Here is an 8,393-nt window from a genome sequence, read left to right as displayed (position 1 = left end):
AAGGGTTGGTAATGGGACTGGTGGATGGGGAAGGTTGGTAATGGGACTGGTGGATGGGGAAGGTTGGTAATGGGACTGGTGGATGGGGAAGGTTGGTAATGGGACTGGTGGATAGGGAAGGGTTGGTAATGGGACTGGTGGATGGGGAAGGTTGGTAATGGGACTGGTGGATGGGGAAGGGTTGGTAATGGGACTGGTGGATGGGGAAGGGTTGGTAATGGGACTGGTGGATAGGGGAAGGGTTGGTTATGGGACTGGTGGATAGGGGAAGGGTTGGTAATGGGACTGGTGGACTGGGGAAGGGTTGGTAATGGGACTGGTGGATAGGGGAAGGGTTGGTAATGGGACTGGTGGATGGGGAAGGGGTAATGGGAATGGTGGATAGGGGAAGGGTTAGTAATGGGACTGGTGGATAGGGGAAGGGTTGGTGTGGGACTGGTGGATGGGGAAGGGTTGGTAATGGGACTGGTGGATGGGGAAGGGTTGGTGTGGGACTGGTGGATGGGGAAGGGTTGGTAATGGGACTGGTGGATGGGGAAGGGTTGGTAATGGGACTGGTGGATAGGGGAAGGGTGGTAATGGGACTGGTGGATAGGGGAAGGTTGGTAATGGGACTGGTGGATGGGGAAGGGTTGGTAATGGGACTGGTGGATAGGGAAGGGTTGGTAATGGGACTGGTGGATGGGGAAGGGTTGGTAATGGGACTGGTGGATAGGGAAGGGTTGGTAATGGGACTGGTGGATGGGGAAGGGTTGGTAATGGGACTGGTGGATGGGGAAGGTTGGTAATGGGACTGGTGGATAGGGAAGGGTTGGTAATGGGACTGGTGGATGGGGAAGGGTTGGTAATGGGACTGGTGGATGGGGAAGGGTTGGTAATGGGACTGGTGGATGGGGAAGGGTTGGTAATGGGACTGGTGGATAGGGGAAGGGTTGGTAATGGGACTGGTGGATGGGGAAGGGTTGATGGGACTGGTGGATGGGGAAGGGTTGGTGGGACTGGTGGATGGGGAAGGGTGGTAATGGGACTGGTGGATAGGGGAAGGGTTGGTAATGGGACTGGTGGATGGGGAAGGGTTGGTAATGGGACTGGTGGATGGGGAAGGGTTGGTAATGGGACTGGTGGATAGGGGAAGGGTTGGTGTGGGACTGGTGGATAGGGGGAAGGGTTGGTAATGGGACTGGTGGATAGGGAAGGGTTAGTAATGGGACTGGTGGATGGGGAAGGGTTGGTAATGGGACTGGTGGATAGGGAAGGGTTGGTAATGGGACTGGTGGATAGGGAAGGGTTGGTAATGGGACTGGTGGATGGGGAAGGGTTGGTAATGGGACTGGTGGATAGGGAAGGGTTGGTAATGGGACTGGTGGATGGGGAAGGATTGGTAATGGGACTGGTGGTTAGGGGAAGGTTTGGTAATGGGACTGGTGGATAGGGGAAGGGTTGGTAATGGGACTGGTGGATAGGGGAAGGGTTGGTATTGGGACTGGTGGATAGGGGAAGGGTTGGTAGTGGGACTGGTGGATAGGGGAAGGGTTGGTAATGGGACTGGTGGATAGGGGAAGGGTTGGTAATGGGACTGGTGGATAGGGGAAGGGTTGGTAATGGGACTGGTGGATAGGGGAAGGGTTGGTCATGGGACTGGTTGATAGGGGAAGGGTTGGTAATGGGACTGGTGGATAGGGGAAGGGTTGGTAATGGGACTGGTGGATAGGGGAAGGGTTGGTCATGGGACTGGTGGATAGGGGAAGGGTTGGTAATGGGACTGGTGGATAGGTGAAGGGTTGGTAATGGGACTGGTGGATAGGGGAAGGGTTGGTAATGGGACTGGTGGATAGGGGAAGGATTGGTAATGGGACTGGTGGATAGGGGAAGGGTTGGTAATGGGACTGGTGGAGTGGGGAAGGGTAATGGGACTGGTGGATAGGGAAGGGTTGGTAATGGGACTGGTGGATGGGGAAGGGTTGGTAATGGGACTGGTGGATGGGGGAAGGGTTGGTAATGGGACTGGTGGATGGGGAAGGGTTGGTAATGGGACTGGTGGATGGGGAAGGGTTGGTAATGGGACTGGTGGATGGGGAAGGGTTGGTAATGGGACTGGTGGATGGGGAAGGGTTGGTGTGGGACTGGTGGATGGGGAAGGGTTGGTAATGGGACTGGTGGATGGGGAAGGGTTGGTAATGGGACTGGTGGATATGGGAAGGGTTGGTAATGGGACTGGTGGATTGGGGAAGGGTTGGTAATGGGACTGGTGGATAGGGGAAGGGTTGGTAATGGGACTGGTGGATAGGGGAAGGGTTGGTAATGGGACTGGCGGATGTGGGACGGGGTGGTAAAGGGACTGGTGGATAGGGAAGGTTGGTAATGGGACTGGTGGATGGGGAAGGGTTGGTAATGGGACTGGTGGATGGGGAAGGGTTGGTAATGGGACTGGTGGATAGGGGAAGGTTGGTAGTGGGACTGGTGGATAGGGGAAGGGTTGGTAATGGGACTGGTGGATAGGGGAAGGATTGGTAATGGGACTGGTGGATAGGGGAAGGGTTGGTAATGGGACTGGTGGATAGGGGAAGGGTTGGTAATGGGACTGGTGGCTCGGGGAAGGGTTGGTAATGGGACTGGTGGATTGGGGAAGGGTTGGTAATGGGACTGGTGGATAGGGGAAGGGTTGGTAATGGGACTGGTGGATAGGGGAAGGGTTGGTAATGGGACTGGTGGATAGGGGAAGGGTTGGTAATGGGACTGGTGGATGGGGGAAGGGTTGGTAATGGGACTGGTGGATAGGGGAAGGGTTGGTAATGGGACTGGTGGATAGGGGAAGGGTTGGTAATGGGACTGGTGGATAGGGGAAGGGTTGGTAATGGGACTGGTGGATAGGGGAAGGGTTGGTAATGGGACTGGTGGATAGGGGAAGGGTTGGTAATGGGACTGGTGGATAGGGGAAAGGTTGGTAATGGGACTGGTGGATAGGGGAAGGGTTGGTAATGGGACTGGTGGATAGGGGAAGGTTGGGTAATGGGACTGGTGGATAGGGGAAGGATTGGTAATGGGACTGGTGGATAGGGGAAGGGTTGGTAATGGGACTGGTGGATAGGGGAAGGGTTGGTAATGGGACTGGTGGATAGAGGAAGGGTTGAAGTGGGACTGGTGGATAGGGGAAGGGTTGATGGGACTGGTGGATAGGGGAAGGGTTGGTAATGGGACTGGTGGATAGGGGAAGGGTTGGTAATGGGACTGGTGGATAGGGAAGGGTGGTAATGGACTGGTGGATAGGATGGGACTGTTGTATAGGGGATGGGTTTGTAATTGGACTGGTGGATAGGGGAAGGGTTGGTAATGGGACTGGTGGATAGGGGAAGGGTTGGTAATGGGACTGGTGGATAGGGAAGGGTGGTAATGGGACTGGTGGATAGGGAAGGGTTGGTAATGGGACTGGTGGATAGGGGAAGGATTGGTAATGGGACTGGTGGATGGGGAAGGGTTGGTAATGGGACTGGTGGATAGGGAAGGGTTGGTAATGGGACTGGTGGATGGGGAAGGGTTGGTAATGGGACTGGTGGATGGGGAAGGGTTGGTAATGGGACTGGTGGATGGGGAAGGGTTGTGTGGGACTGGTGGATGGGGAAGGGTTGGTGTGGGACTGGTGGATGGGGAAGGGTTGGTGTGGGACTGGTGGATGGGGAAGGGTTGGTAATGGGACTGGTGGATGGGGAAGGGTTGGTAATGGACTGGTGGATGGGGAAGGTTGGTAATGGGACTGGTGGATAGGGGAAGGTTGGTAATGGGACTGGTGGATAGGGAAGGGTTGGTAATGGGACTGGTGGATAGGGAAGGGTTGGTAATGGGACTGGTGGATGGGGAAGGGTTGGTAATGGGACTGGTGGATGGGGAAGGGTTGGTAATGGGACTGGTGGATAGGGAAGGGTTGGTAATGGGACTGGTGGATGGGGAAGGGTTGGTAATGGGACTGGTGGATAGGGAAGGGTTGGTAATGGGACTGGTGGATGGGGAAGGGTTGGTAATGGGACTGGTGGATGGGGAAGGGTTGGTAATGGGACTGGTGGATGGGGAAGGGTTGGTAATGGGACTGGTGGATGGGGAAGGGTTGGTAATGGGACTGGTGGATGGGGGAAGGGTTGGTGTGGGACTGGTGGATGGGGAAGGGTTGGTGTGGGACTGGTGGATGGGGAAGGTGGTAATGGGACTGGTGGATGGGGAAGGGTTGGTAATGGGACTGGTGGATGGGGAAGGGTTGGTTATTGGACTGGTGGATAGGGGAAGGGTTTATAATGGGACTGGTGGATAGGGGAAGGTTTGGTAAATGGACTGGTGGATAGGGGAAGGGTTGGTAATGGGACTGGTGGATAGGGGAAGGGTTGGTAATGGGACTGGTGGATCGGGGAAGGGTTGGTAATGGGACTGGTGGATAGGGGAAGGGTTGGTAATGGGACTGGTGGATAGGGGAAGGGTTGGTAATGGGACTGGTGGATAGGGGAAGGCTTGGTAATGGGACTGGTGGATCGGGGAAGGGTTGGTAATGGGACTGGTGGATAGGGGAAGGGTTGGTAATGGGACTGGTGGATGGGGAAGGGTTGGTGTGGGACTGGTGGATGGGGAAGGGTTGGTAATGGGACTGGTGGATGGGGAAGGGTTGGTAATGGGACTGGTGGATGGGGAAGGGTTGGTAATGGGACTGGTGGATGGGGAAGGGTTGGTAATGGGACTGGTGGATTGGTAATGGGACTGGTGGAGTGGGGAAGGGTTGGTAATGGGACTGGTGGATAGGGGAAGGGTTGGTAATGGGACTGGTGGATAGGGGAAGGGTTGGTAATGGGACTGGTGGATAGGGGAAGGTGTGGTAATGGGACTGGTGGATAGGGGAAGGGTTGGTAATGGGACTGGTGGATAGGGGAAGGTTGGTAATGGGACTGGTGGATGGGGAAGGGTTGGTAATGGGACTGGTGGATAGGGGAAGGGGTAATGGGACTGGTGGATAAGGTAATGGGACTGGTGGATGGGGAAGGGTTGGTAATGGGACTGGTGGATGGGGAAGGGTTGGTGTGGGACTGGTGGATGGGGGAAGGGAGTGTGGGACTGGTGGATGGGGAAGGGTTGGTAATGGGACTGGTGGATGGGGAAGGGTTGGTAATGGGACTGGTGGATAGGGGAAGGGTGGTACTGGGACGGGTGGTTTGGGTAGGGTTGGTAATGGGACTGGTGGATTGGGGAAGGGTTGGTAATGGGACTGGTGGATAGGGGAAGGGTTGGTAATGGGACTGGTGGATAGGGGAAGGGTTGGTAATGGGACTGGTGGATTGGGGAAGGGTTGGTAATGGGACTGGTGGATAGGGGAAGGGTTGGTAATGGGACTGGTGGATAGGGGAAGGGTTGGTAATGGGACTGGTGGATAGGGGAAGGTATGGTAATGGGACTGGTGGATATGGGAAGGGGGGGTAATGGGACTGGAGGATGGGGAAGGGTTGGTAATGGGACTGGTGGATGGGGAAGGTTGGTAATGGGACTGGTGGATAGGGAAGGTTAGTTGATGGGACTGGTGGATGGGGAAGGGTTGGTAATGGGACTGGTGGATGGGGAAGGGTTGGTAATGGGACTGGTGGATAGGGGAAGGTTGGTAATGGGACTGGTGGATGGGGAAGGGTTGGTAATGGGACTGGTGGATAGGGAAGGGTTGGTAATGGGACTGGTGGATGGGGAAGGGTTGGTAATGGGACTGGTGGATGGGGAAGGGTGGTAATGGGACTGGTGGATGGGGAAGGGTTGGTAATGGGACTGGTGGATAGGGAAGGGTTGGTAATGGGACTGGTGGATGGGGAAGGGTTGGTAATGGGACTGGTGGATAGGGGAAGGGTTGGTAATGGGACTGGTGGATAGGGGAAGGGTTGGTAATGGGACTGGTGGATAGGGGAAGGGTTGGTAATGGGACTGGTGGATGGGGGAAGGATTGGTAATGGGACTGGTGGATAGGGGAAGGGTTGGTAATGGGACTGGTGGATAGGGGAAGGGGGGAAGGGTTGGTGGGACTGGTGGATGGGGAAGGGTTGGTAATGGGACTGGTGGATGGGGAAGGGTTGGTAATGGGACTGGTGGATAGGGGAAGGTTGGGTAATGGGACTGGTGGTTAGGGGAAGGTTTGGTATTGGGACTGGTGTATTGGGGAAGGGTTGGTAATGGGACTGGTGGATAGGGGAAGGGTTGGTAATGGGACTGGTGGATAGGGAAGGTTGGTAATGGGACTGGTGGATGGGGAAGGGTTGGTGTGGGACTGGTGGATGGGGAAGGGTTGGTAATGGGACTGGTGGATAGGAGAAGTGTTGGTAATGGGACTGGTGGATTGGGGAAGGATTGGTAATGGGACTGGTGGATAGGGGAAGGGTTGGTAATGGGACTGGTGGATAGAGGAAGGGTTGGTAATGGGACTGGTGGATAGGGGAAGGGTTGGTAATGGGACTGGTGGATAGGGTAAGGGTTGGTGATGGGACTGGTGGATGGGGAAGGGTGGTAATGGGACTGGTGGATGGGGAAGGGTTGGTGTGGGACTGGTGGATCGGGGAAGGGTTGGTAATGGGACTGGTGGATAGGGGAAGGGTTGGTAATGGGACTGGTGGATAGGGGAAAGGTTGGTAATGGGACTGGTGGATAGGGGAAGGGTTGGTAATGGGACTGGTGGATAGGGAAAGGGTTGGTAATGGGACTGGTGGATAGGGGAAGCGTTGGTAATGGGACTGGTGGATTGGGGAAGGGTTGGTAATGGGACTGGTGGATAGGGGAAGGGTTGGTAATGGGACTGGTGGATAGGGGAAGGGTTGGTAATGGGACTGGTGGATAGGGGGAAGGGTTGGTAATGGGACTGGTGGATAGGGGAATGGTCGGTAATGGGACTGGTGGATAGGGGAACGGTTGGTAATGGGACTGGTGGATAGGGGAAGGGTTGGTAATGGGACTGGTGGATAGGGAAGGTTGGTAATGGGACTGGTGGATAGGGAAGGGTTGGTAATGGGACTGGTGGATAGGGGAAGGGTGGTAATGGGACTGGTGGATGGGGAAGGTTGGTAATGGGACTGGTGGATAGGGGAAGGTTGGTAATGGGCCTGGTGGATTGGTGCAGGGTTGGTAATGGGACTGGTGGATAGGGGAAGGGTTGGTAATGGGACTGGTGGATACGGGAAGGATTGGTAATGGGACTGGTGGATGGGGAAGGGTTGGTAATGGGACTGGTGGATAGGGGAAGGGTGGTAATGGGACTGGTGGATGGGGAAGGGTTGGTAATGGGACTGGTGGATGGGGAAGGGTTGGTGTGGGACTGGTGGATGGGGAAGGGTTGGTAATGGGACTGGTGGATAGGGGAAGGGTTGGTGGGACTGGTGGATAGGGGAAGGTTGGTAATGGGACTGGTGGATGGGGAAGGGTTGGTAATGGGACTGGTGGATGGGGAAGGGTTGGTAATGGGACTGGTGGATGGGGAAGGGTTGGTAATGGGACTGGTGGATGGGGAAGGGTTGGTAATGGGACTGGTGGATGGGGAAGGGTTGGTGTGGGACTGGTGGATGGGGAAGGGTTGGTAATGGGACTGGTGGATGGGGAAGGGTTGTGTGGGACTGGTGGAGTGGGGAAGGATTGGTAATGGGACTGGTGGAGTGGGGAATGGTTGGTAATGGGGCTGGTGGATAGGGGAAGGGTTGGTAATGGTACTGGTGGATAGGGAACGGGTTGCTAATGGGACTGGTGGATAGGGGAAGTGTTGGTAATGGGACTGGTGGATGGGGAAGGGTTGGTAATGGGACTGGTGGATGGGGAAGGGTTGGTGTGGGACTGGTGGATGGGGAAGGGTTGGTAATGGGACTGGTGGATAGGGGGAAGGGTGGTAATGGGACTGGTGGATAGGGGAAGGGTTGGTAATGGGACTGGTGGATAGGGGAAGGGTTGGTAATGGGACTGGTGGATGGGGAAGGGTTGGTAATGGGACTGGTGGATGGGGAAGGGTTGGTAATGGATCTGGTGGATAGGGGAAGGGTTGGTAATGGGACTGGTGGATAGGGAAGGGTTGGTAATGGGACTGGTGGATAGGGGAAGGGTTGGTAATGGGACTGGTGGATAGGGAAGGGTGGTAATGGGACTGGTGGATGGGGAAGGGTTGGTAATGGGACTGGTGGATGGGGAAGGGTTGGTAATGGGACTGGTGGATGGGGAAGGGTTGGTAATGGGACTGGTGGATAGGGAAGGGTTGGTAATGGGACTGGTGGATGGGGAAGGGGTAATGGGACTGGTGGATAGGGAAGGGTTGGTAATGGGACTGGTCGATAGGGGAAGGATTGGTAATGGGACTGGTGGAGTGGGAAAGGGTTGGTAATGGGACTGGTGGATAGGGAAGGGTTGGTAAT

This window comes from Eriocheir sinensis, unplaced genomic scaffold (genome assembly GCF_024679095.1).
Source record: "Eriocheir sinensis breed Jianghai 21 unplaced genomic scaffold, ASM2467909v1 Scaffold653, whole genome shotgun sequence".
Classification (NCBI taxonomy): Eukaryota; Metazoa; Arthropoda; class Malacostraca; order Decapoda; family Varunidae; genus Eriocheir; species Eriocheir sinensis.
Note: the sequence above shows the minus strand (reverse complement) of the source record.